General features: G+C 44.3%; 1 pseudogene across 1 annotated transcript in view; it reads right to left on the bottom strand.

The window, feature by feature from the left end:
* The window catches only part of LOC311127442 (bone morphogenetic protein 1-like), a 43,304-nt pseudogene extending 31,471 nt beyond the window's left edge, over window positions 1-11,833 (bottom strand). The window contains exon 1 of the transcript in view: window positions 11,647-11,833. The product of the transcript in view is annotated as a bone morphogenetic protein 1-like (transcript). The remainder of the gene's footprint in view (window positions 1-11,646) is intronic.
* Window positions 11,834-12,111: the final 278 nt, after the last annotated feature.

The following is a 12,111-nucleotide window of genomic DNA, read 5'->3' as shown; positions in this document are numbered from 1 at the left end:
AACTATGGGCACTTGGCATTTCTTATTTTCAAAAAATGTAGTTTCTTGAAAAAATCATCAATATAAATACTTTTCTCATTTTGTCAGGAACCATGAACTGGTATTGGCTGTGACCATTTTATTCAACAATACATGGATTTTACTCAATTTTCCGAAGACATTACCATCACATCATAAAACATAATTATTTTAATTATTTAATCCATAACATGGGCCTGTGCTGGCTGTGCTTGTATACCTGCAAGGAGGCTACCATCAACAATGCAATTTCTTGTTGCAATAGTTAAATATATTTATCATTTTTACAGTAGTTATATAGGAACAAGTTGAAGTAGACAGTAGACATTGTACACTTGAAGTAGACAGAAGTGTGAAATGTAATGAATGTGTAAATACACTATATTTACAAAAGTATGTGGACACCCCTTCAAATTAGTGGATTTGGCTATTTCAGCCACACGCGTTGCTGACAGGTGTATAAAATCGAGCACACAGCCATGCAATCTCCGTAGGAAAAAAACATTGGCAGTAGAATGGCCTTACTGAAGAGCTCAGTGACTTTCAATGTGGCACCGTCATAGGATGCCACTTTTCCAACAAGTCAGTTCGTCAAATATCTGTCCTGCTAGAGCTGCCCTGGTCAACTGTAAGTGCCGTTATTGTGAAGTGGAAACGTTTAGGAACAACAACGGCTCAGCCACGAAGTGGTAGGCCACAAAAGCTCACAGAACAGGATCACGAGTGCTGAAGCGCTTAGAGCGTAAAAATCATTTGTCCTAGGTTGCAACACTCACTACCGAGTTCCAAACTGCCTCTGGAAGCTACGTCAGCACAATAACTTTTCGACGGGAGCTTCATGAAATGGGTTTCCATGGCCGAGCAGCCTAAGATCACCATGCGCAATGCAAGTGTCGGCTGGAGTGATGTAAAACTCACCGCCATTGGACTCTGGAGCAGTGGAAATGCGTTCTCTGGAGTGATGAATCACGCTTCACCATCTGGCAGTCCGATGAACAAATCTGGGTTTGGCGGATGCCAGGAGAACGCTACCTGCCCCAATGCATAGTGCCAACTGTAAAGTTTGGTGGAGGAGGAATAATGGTCTGGGTGTCACGACTTCCGCCGAGGCTGCCTCCCCTCCTTGTTCGGGCAGGCTTCGGAGTTCGTCTTCACCGGCTTACTAACCACTGTCGCCCCAATTATCATCACATTTGTCTTGTCTTGTCAATCACACACACCTGGTTCTAATCCCCTCATTAGTCTGTGTATAAGTGTTCCCTCTGCCCCCTTGTCCTTGTGGGTGATTGTTTGTATGTGAGAGTAGTGTAGCTCGGTGGAGCTACTGATTGGTTACTGGATTTTTAATAGACTATTAGGTGAAACTGAGTTAATCATCAACATATAGTTAACATTCTTTGTGGCTAACTGAATTGGGTCATTTCACTGTGTGTGTGGGTAAAAGAGGGAAGCGGACCCAGGGTCAAATTGCTTGCTCTTACTTAGATCAATGGTTGTCTTATCATATCAGAGACTGAAACTGGCTTGGGCCTTTTGTTTCTATCTTCAAACACAGTGAAAAGAGCCGGGGTTGAACAGAGTTTAAACTAAACATGAGTGTTTTTGCAAGATAAAGATTGATTGATTGTAGTACTCTGAACTTAAAGTCGAATTTAGCCGCCCTGCAGAGACAAAGGAAGTGGGCGGAGCAATAAAAGAGCGGGAAACTGAAGAGGGCACTATATATATGATGGCGGGAGAGAAGAATAGGGGATTCCAATCTGCAGATTGACCTGGCTTTGTTGAATTAAAAATAAAGTAATTATTGATGCAACAAAAACTCTGTAAGACCTTTGATTTTTAATAAAGTATAGTGGTTATTTTCCACAACACTACTCATACCATTTTATTGTCAGGGTAGATATTTCCCCTGTGCCTATGTATTGTTGGAGATACCGTTACAGTGTATTGCCAGGGTAGATAGTTTCCCCTGTGCCTGTTTCGTTTGTCGCTATTCCAGCGTATTTTGTGTAACGAAGGAATAAACTCTGTATTCGGTGATTACCCTCCTGCGCCTGACTCCTTCCATCACACTCATCACACTGAGGCTGTTTTTCATGGTTCGGGCTAGGCCCTTTAGTTCCAGTGAAGGGAAATCTTAATGTTACAGCATGCAATGACATTCTAGATGATTCTGTGCTTCCAACTTTGTGGCAACAGTTTGGGGAAGGCCATTTCCTGTTTCAGCATGACAATGCCCCCGTGCACAAAGTGAGGTCAATACAGAAATGGTTTGTCGAGATCGGTGTGGAAGAACTTGACTGGCCTGCACAAAGCCCTGACCTCAACTCATCGAACACCTTTGGGATGAATTGGAATGCTGACTGCGAGCCGGGGGCCCTAAGCGACCACCTGGAGCCGTCTCTGCTGATACAGCCACTTGTACATTGGTGATGGGATGATGCACCACTTCATGGGGCAAGGGGGGAAAAGTACAATATGGAGAAGGGAACTATCAAACCCTGGGTGCAAGAAACCTTAACAAATTACTTTGTCAATAGGACCTGGTTGTCCCTGCCTTTGAAGCAAAGTAATTCATGCAAAGAGTGACTGTAAACAACTGTCAGAGAGCAGACCTAGCCCTATAGTGCAGAGCACATGCCCTGCAGCCAGTGGGATTTCCCCGGCTTCCAACCAAGGACTGCTCTAGCATGACCTCAATGACCTCTGGTCTCCAGGCAACGGAGAGACAGATAGAGGAAAGAGGACGGAGAGGATATTAGAGGGGAGAGGGAAGAAGGGAACAGGACAATGGAGGAAAGAAAGTGGAGAGGGAAAAGTAAAGATGGGGAATGTTGGGAGGGTGGAGAGAGGATGAGAGCAAGGTGATAGAGAAGAGGTAGAGAGAAGAATGGAGGGGATTTGAGAAATGTGGGGAACGAGATAAGTGTGTGGAACCTCAGAAAGTTTAAAACACAATTTTAAACTGGGTCTCCAAGAAGAGGGCAGCACCAATGTATTATACCAATAAAAAACATAGAAGTGGATAAAATTGGTGCCGTGACCCGAGTTTGATTTATTGATGTCTAGTCTATTAGCTGCTGGCATCATTGTGAAGAGGAGGAAGAGGTCAAAGGGCAGTGAAATATGATGGAGGTGGTTTGGTGAACCATGCTCACATGATGCGAAACCTTATCTGAGTGTTAGCTTTCTGATGACCTCAGTGGGTTAAGGGCATTTCCATGTAAAAGGACCCATGAGCACTAACATGTGAAGTTCATAGGAGCATGTCAAATAGTGCGTCCAATGAAAACTAAGAGGCTATATTCTTGAGAAATTAAGGCATATACACGGAGTGTACAAAACATTAGGAACACCTTCCTAATATTGAGTTGCACCCCCACTTTTGCCCTCAGAACAGCCTCAATTCGTCGGGGCATGAACTCTACAAGGTGTCGATAACGTTCCACAAGGAGGCTGGCCCATGTTGACTCCAATACTTCCCACAGTTGTGTCAAGTTGGCTGGATGTCCTTTGGTTGGTGGACCATTCTTAATACACACGGGAATCTGTTGAGCGTGAAAAACCCAGCAGCGTTGCAGTTCTTGACACACTCAAACCAGTGCGCCTGGCATCTACTACCATACCCCGTTAAAAGGCACTTAAATCTTTTATCTTGCCAATTCACCCTCTAAATGGCATACATACACAATCCATGTCTCAATTGTCCCAAGGTTTAAAAATACTTCTGTCTCCTCCATTTCAACTACATTTACATTTACATTTAAGTCATTTAGCAGACACTCTTATCCAGAGAGACTTACAGTTAGTGAGTGCATACACTTTTCATACTGGCCGCACCCTTTCATTAATTCACCCAAGAGGATGCTCTCTGTCTGTACCTGGTGAATAGGGCTATACTTAGAACTGCATCTCCATTGTTTATGAAGTATGTCACGATTGTTTAATGACTCGTGGAACCAAGAACCAAGTACTTAACACCCGACAAAACAACAAACAAACGATACGTGAAGTCCTAGGTTACACAAAACAAACCTTTACGGAACAAGATCCCACACCGACTAGTGCCAAACAGGCTGCCTAAGTATGGTCCCCAATCAGAGACAACGAGTTACAGCTGCCTCTGATTGGGAACCACCCTGGCCAACATAGATCCACACGATCTAGAAAACACAACATAGAAAATACAACATAGAAACTCCACACCCTGGCTCAACATTTAAGAGTCCCCAGAGCCAGGGCGTGACAGTACTCGCGCCACACAAACACAACAGGATAGGGGCCGGGTGGGCATTCCGCCTCGGAGGCGGATCCGGCTCCGGGCGTGACCACCACTTTCTCTCCACCTCCCCGTTGCGCCCCTGGTCTGGTCTGGCACCGCTGACTGGAGCTGGACCCGACGACGGTGGATCGATCTGTACAGGCTCCGGACTGGAGCCGCTGGCCGGAGCTGGACTGGGCACCGGTGGAGCGGATTGCTCTGGCTCCGGAGTGGATCCGCTGACTGGAGTTGGACCGGACCCTGGTGGAGCGGATTGCTCTGGCTCCGGAGTGGAGCAGCTGACCGGTGCTGGACCAGGCACCGGTGGAACAGGCACGGGCCGTGCCGGACTGGACACACGGACCACTGGCTTGGTGCGGGGAGCAGGAACGGGCCGGAACGGGCCGGACCGGGCTGACGACGCGCACCACTGGCTTGGTGCGGGGAGCAGGAACGGGCCGGACCGGGCTGACGACGCGCACCACTAGCTTGGTGCGGGGAGCAGGAACGGGCCGCACCGGGCTGACGACGCGCACCACTGGCTTGGTGCGGGGAGCAGGAATGGGCCGGACCGGGCTGACGATGCACACCACTGGCTTGGTGCGGGGAGCAGGAACGGGCTGGACCGGGCTGACGACGCGCACCACTGGCTTGGTGTGGGGAGCAGGAACAGGCCGGACCGGGCTGGCGACGCACACCACTGGCTTGGTGCGAGGGGCAGGAACAGGCCGGACCGGGCTGGCGACGCGCACCACTGGCTTGGTGCGAGGGGCAGGAACAGACCGGGCTGACGACGCGCACCACTGGCTTGGTGCGGGGAGCAGGAACGGGCCGGACCGGGCTGACGACGCGCACCACTGGCTTGGTGCGGGGAGCCGGAACGGGCCGGACTGTGGAGGCGGACTGGAGGTCTGGAGCGAAGAGCTGACACAACCCGTCCTGGCTGAATGCCTACTTCCACACAATACGTGTGAGGCATCAGCATAGGACGTACGGGGCTGTGCACTCGTACTGGCGCTACAGCACGTGGCACTGGCGCAGGATATACGGGACCGAGGAGGCGTACTGGAGACCACGAGCGTTGAGCCGGCACACCCCGTCCTGGCTGAATGCCCATCTTTGCACGACACGTGTGTGGTGCTAGCACAGGACGTACAGGACTGTGCCGGAACACTCGCGGCACAGTACGTGGCTCCGCATAACACGGAGCCTGCCCAGTCACACGCTTCCTAGCCTGAGTACGGGGAGTTGGCTCTGCTCTAACCCTAGGCTCCGCCAACCACCCTTTTAGCCCCCCCAAAATGTTTTATTGGGGCTGTCTCTCGGGCTTCCTCCTTGGCCGGTACCCTCTGCGTTGCCGCTGCTCCTCTCTATAGCGCGCCTCCACAGTCTACTCCCAAGGACGGCGATCCATTCCGGCCTGAATCTCCTCCCAAGTCCAGGATCCCTTCCCGTCCAGGATCTCCTCCCAGGTCCAGGCTGTCTGTTCCTGGACACGCTGCTTGGTCCTCTTTTGGTGGGATCTTCTGTCACGATCGTTTAATGACTCGTGAAACCAAGGCGCAGCGTGATAAGCGTACATTTTATTAAGTACTTAACATGGAAAGAGCAGGTGTTCCTAATGTTTTGTACACTCCATGTATATGCATTTTCTCAACCATTTTCCATCCAAATATTTTGGAATAAGCGAAGGATTTGATTTATGATCAAACAGATGGAAAAATAAACTTCGACAACATCTACCAGAATAAATCTTAAAAGGTATTAGAAATACATAAAAACACAACAATTTTGAAGTAAAGACCCCTGCTAATATCAACACAGCAAAATTATTTGCCTTCTGTAAGTTTAAGAAACATTGCCTTGTGCCTTGTAATTCCATTACCAAAAATCAAAATATCTTTCTCTCCCTCATGAGGAGGGAGGATAATGAAAGTTCACAGAAGTAACAAGTAAAGGTAGTCCTACCAATTAGTTATAGTGTTTTTACTGATATCAAGTTTGTTTATGAGTTATTAAGTGATTAAATCGGTAACGGAATTACTGAAGAATATGTAACGCAATTACTGCAATTGAATTGGCTACAATGGGAAATCAGAGTAGTCACAAACCACAGTTGGGTCATCTGCTACTGTTCTCCCTTCCACTGGCATGCTGCTATGTTCAGCTCATAACTGTTGTCTTTCTCTTTCTGTCATCTGGTGGTCAAAGCAAGACTTTGAAAACAGTCTGGACAACCCGTACCTCTCACTCTCCCACTCTCTCTTTCTGCCTCTCTCTCTCTCTTCTCTCTCTCTCCAGTAAATATCACCTCTCCCTGCTCTTACTGACGTCTAACAACCTACCCTCTTTCCATTTATCTGTAACAAGCATCCTCACCCACTGAGCACCGACCGACACCGGACTTCCATGGACGTTGAAAAGTAGTTGGAATTTGGTCAGTCCACCCTGGCCAGACAAAATCTGAACCAATCAGAGACATCTATGTTTCACAAGTTTGGACAGCACAGTATAGTACAGTAGAGTTCAGTACAGTACAGCAGAGCACACTAGAGTAGATCACAGTATGATGTACTGTATTGTACCGTATTGTATTGTACTGAACATAATACTTTACTGTTCTGAACTCTGCTGTGCTGTACTGTACTGTACTCTACTGTCCTCTACTGTTCTCTACTGTGTGTACTGTGATGTCCAAACTTGTGAAACATACACGTCTATGATTGGTTCAGATTTGGTCTGGTACGGACCAACCAAATGTGGTTTTGTTTGGGGGTGGAGCACATTAGAATAATAGCCAGTTTGTAGAATATTATCCAAATATGCAAAGGGGGATATTGCATATTTCTATCTTTGTTTACCTATTCATGATACATCACCATGAAGAGAATGATATTCATATCCATAATTATGCATTCTGTATGTAATCACTTACTGTAGTTCAATAACCAAAATCGATTTTTTCAAAGTCAAGATGTCATGTCATAGCTGACACCACATTCTTTCTGCAGACATCTTTGAATCTGAATTCAGAGCAGATATTTAACAGTTTTTGAAAAAATAGTTTTTTTTAGGTTCTACCTAAATTCTGTTACCAAACATTGCATCTGCATAGTTCTTCTAGTAAATGTGTTTTTGTAAAATGTTCAGTGGAAATTGTAAAAATGTGTCCTTTTGCATAGTTTTGTTTGGTAACATTTTGAAATCTCTGCATAATTCCGTTATCGTGGAATTTTCATTAAAATAACCTCAGATAAACGGGTTCAAACCCAGGTGGTAACACAGATACAGTGCCTTCAGAAAGTATTCACATCCCTTGACTTTTTCCACATTTTGTTGTGGTACAGCCTGAATTTTTAGTCACTGGCCTACACACAATACCCATCATGTGAAAGCGGAATTATGTTTTTAGAAAATGTTACAAATTAATTTAAAATGAAAAGCTGAAATGTCTTGAGTGAATTAGTATTCAACCCCTTTGTTATGGCAAGCCTAAAGTACAATGTTATTTAACAAGCCACAGAATAAGCTGCATGGACTCCGTGTGCAATAATAGTGTTTAACATGATTTTTGAATGAGAACTTAATCTCTGTACCAAACACATACAATTATCTGTAAGGTCCCTCAGTTGAGCAGTGAATTTCAAACACAGATTCAACCACAAATACCAGAGAGGTTTTCCAATGCTTCGCAAAGAACAGTACCTATTGGTAGATGGGCAAAAATAAAAACAAGCAGACATTGAATATCCCATTGAGCATTGGTGAAGTTATTAATTACACGTTGAATGGTGTATCAGTACACCCAGTCACCACAAAGATACAGGCGTCCTTCCTAACTCAGTTGCTGGAGAGGAAGGAAACCTCACCATTGCATTGCAAAGCAATTCACTTTTTGTCCAGAATACAAAGTGTTATGTTTGGGGCAAATCCAATACAACACATTACTGAGTACAACTCTCCATTTTTCAAGCATAGTGGTGGCTGCATCATGTTATGGGTATGCTTGTGATTGTTAAGGACTGGGGAGTTTTTCAGGATAAAAAATAAACGGAATGGAGCTAAGCACAGGCAAAATCCTAGAGGAAAACCTGGTTTAGCCTGCTTTCCACCAAACGCTGGGAGATGAATTCAACTTTTAGCAGAACAATAAACTAAAACACAAGGCCAAATCTACACTGGAGTTGTGAATGTTCCTGAGTGGCCGAGTTACAGTTTTGACTTAAATCTAAATGAAAAACTATGGCAAGACCTGAAAATGGTTGTCTAGCAATGATCAACAACTAATGTGACAGAGCTTGAAGAATTTTAAATGGGCAAATGTTGCACAATCCAGGTGTGGAATGCTCTTAGAGACTTACCCAGAAAGTCACACAGCTGTAATTGCTGCCAAAGTTGCTTCTACAAAGTATTGTCTCAGGGGTGTGAATTCTTATGTAAATGAGACATTTCTTCATTTCATTTTCAATAAATTTGATAACATTTCTAAAAACATGTTTTCATTTTGTCATTATGGGGTATTGTGTGTAGATGGTTGAGAAAAAAAGTATAATTTAATCAATTTAGAATTAAGGCTGTAACACAACAAACTGTGGAATAAGTCAAGAGGTATGAATATGTTCTGAAGGCACTGTACATATAACAATGTGGATAACAGTCGTCTGGCTGAGTAGACCCTTTTGCAAAATGAAGCACCTTGTTACATACCGTAGAGTCCTGTGCATTTGAATTGATGGATTCAATTAAGGGTTTGACCACTGTTTTGAATCTATCACCATGCCCTCACTTGACATGTTCCCTGGCCATTCTTTAAAACTCTTTCATACAGTAGCTTAGGTACAATAGGTACAATGCGTTAAGTCTTTACATAACAGAAAACATGTATTAATTGATTCATAGGTTTTAGGACCACTATTGTGCTCACCCACTGGGCACGCCACGTCATTTAATTTAATTGGGTAATATGTGGTTGAGACGTTGCTCAATGAGATTACAACCTATATTCACACACTTAAAAAGACAGCAAAAGTTATTTGAATTTCCAATGTGTTATCACTATGCTTTCAACCATCTAAAAGCACAACCAATTTACAATGGAAAAACAATGTCTGATTTTTGGTTTAGTTGTCACCCAAATGTGTATCACTGTGCTTTCAACCATTTAAAACTACAGCAAAGTTCAAAGGGGAATACAATGTCAGATATTTTGTTTATTTATACAACAGCTTAATGTTTTATCACTGTGCCTTATCTATTAGCAGAACCAAATTACCTGGATTGTAGTTGAGATTACATTAAAAGTACATGGTGCGAGTGATCAATGCCGTTCGAGATTCTGCAAAGATTATCACAGCAATTGTGAAGATCTCCACAGACCTGCGATGACCTATGCATGCTATCTTGAAAATGCACGCTTTATATGATTACTAAAGAAAACATTTTACATTAGTTTGTAAGATAGCCTTAACTTTAGGCTATTTGCTGAATTACAAAAGTAATATTGAATTGTGTTTGGTTGGGAACGACGAGCGGATAAGAGGCAATCCGTAATTTCGATTAAGACATTAATGAGCGAGCTAGGACAGACGTAGTCAATATAACTATTTGTTCAGCACTTTTGAAATGTAAATCAGAACATGGGCCATTCTTACAGTATTCTCCCTGTATACCAAGTCAGAACCGTAGGATAAATAAAGGGGGCATATAAGCAGACAATGAAAGCTCTTACAATATTCAATGATTACATTTCTCTAAAACAGGCTATAGGCTACATGTGCACCATCAAGTCAGAACAGTAGGCTAAGTTATGAGGGAGGAAAGGGACCAAATTATTAGGGTGAGGCACATGGTCTACCAACCGCTTACTACACAACATACACTTACTATTACTTTCTTGGCTACTGTATACATATCTCCCTGGCATATTACATAATTTATGCAGCAGCATACAATACATTTTTGGACTCACCTTCTTGTGCTGTGCTCACTTGAACAGGAAGGTGGCGCGACGGTCCTTCTTGTGGGCTCTAGAAAGAGGCCCGAAATCCCGACTTGGAATTCCGAGTTGGATGACAATTCAAAATTATTTTCCGTATTTTCCCAGTCCGAGCTAGTTTTATCCGAGTTCCCAATTGTCTTGAACTCACTGAAGTCTGAGATTTCCCAGTTCCAAGTTTCCAGTTGTTTTGAACACGGCAGAACTCATGCTGGATTGACAGCACGGCCAATGTAGTCAAACTTTTCTGGCCCATGGCGTTACCTCCTTTTTTGTGATATCCAATTGGTAGTTACGATCTTGTCTCATCGCTGCAACTCCCCTACGGACGCGCCGATGGTCGAGAGCCAAGCCACATTGCTTCTTGACACACTGCTTGCTTGACCCGGAAGCCAGCCGCACCAATGTGTCACTTCGGTCAAACTGACGACCGAAGTCAGCTTGCTGGCGCCCGCAAACAAGGAGTCGCTAGAGCACGATGAGGACATCCCAGCTGGCCAAACCCTCCCCTAACCCGGCCAACGCTGGGTCAATTGTGCGCAGCCTCATGGGTCTCCTGGTCACAGCCGGCTGTGACACAGCCTGGGATTGAACCCGGGGCTGCAGTGGCGCCTTAGCACTCATTGTTGAATTTGCGATTTCCAACTTGTAGTGTAATGTTTATGTCCATTGGCCGATGAGCACTGATACATTTTATCTATGATTTCTCTTCATATGACAAGGATTGAAAAGGATTTGCCAGCAGATTGCCGACTTGATGCATGATGATGACTACTTGTCTAGCTTGCTAGCTAAGATTTTGAAAGTATGATGTTGACATGATCAGTCCAATCAAAGCTACGTGATTTGACGTCATTTTATCTGTGGCCAATGACCTTGAGCCTTCTTGGATTGGCACTTCCAATGTAAGTCTATGGCAGCACCCAAGGGGCTTGAATTTTCTAGCTCAAGTTTGTGGTGACGTAGTGTCCCCATGAGTGACAGAACACAGCCAATCACGGCGCAACTAGAGAACATTACCAACCCCTACGCTCCGTATTTCCGCTGGCTGCCCCATCACCACAGAAAACACTGAGCTAGGCTGAAACGTCTGCATTTTGGAGCTGCCTTACTCAAGAAAGCAAAAAAGAGACCATGTTTGTATGCGGCTTTATTAACTAAATTATGTATTTTTTATTTTACATTGTTTGCAAACTGATATGTGACACATATAGCCTGTTTTAGCTAAACAGGTGGGGCTCAAAACAGGTGCCTGCCCTGAATGACGCGTCACCACTATCAGTAACTATGTTTCATGTACACATCATCTTCGAGCGGCGCGCTTGTGAAAACAATTAATGAACCCATATAATATGAAAAATATGAACATTACCAGCTTGAAAGGGATGCTTGTAGTCGATTACTTCTGGGGCACTTGGGTCTATGAAGTTGCTTGTTTCCACCAAATCCAAATAAACCGGCATTAAAACGTGCAGAACTGATAGCAGTAACAAATAGCGCGGCATAAAAGTCAATTTTTTAAGTTTATAAAAGCAGAGTTTGGGGAAATACAAATACATAAAAATAAAGCAAAAAGCGGGTAGAGACAGCGAGGATTTGGAGAAAGCAATCTTTGTGGAAGGCGGGTTTATAAACACGATGCTCCCACTCCATAATGTCTTTATTCTAGAGCAGTGATTTGCTAATTTACCCTTGCGCAGGGCCAACATCCAATAGAAAAGCTTACAAATTTAGCACACTGTTGTGGCACAAACCCATTGAGCAAAATGACGTTGAAAAGACGTCTTTTAGATGTCAAAATTAGGCAAATGTTGGGTTCTGAATGAAGTTTGAAAAT

Source organism: Coregonus lavaretus (genome assembly GCF_964263955.1).
Source record: "Coregonus lavaretus genome assembly, chromosome: 4".
NCBI classification, from domain to species: Eukaryota; Metazoa; Chordata; class Actinopteri; order Salmoniformes; family Salmonidae; genus Coregonus; species Coregonus lavaretus.
This window is presented reverse-complemented; position numbering and strand designations above follow the sequence as displayed.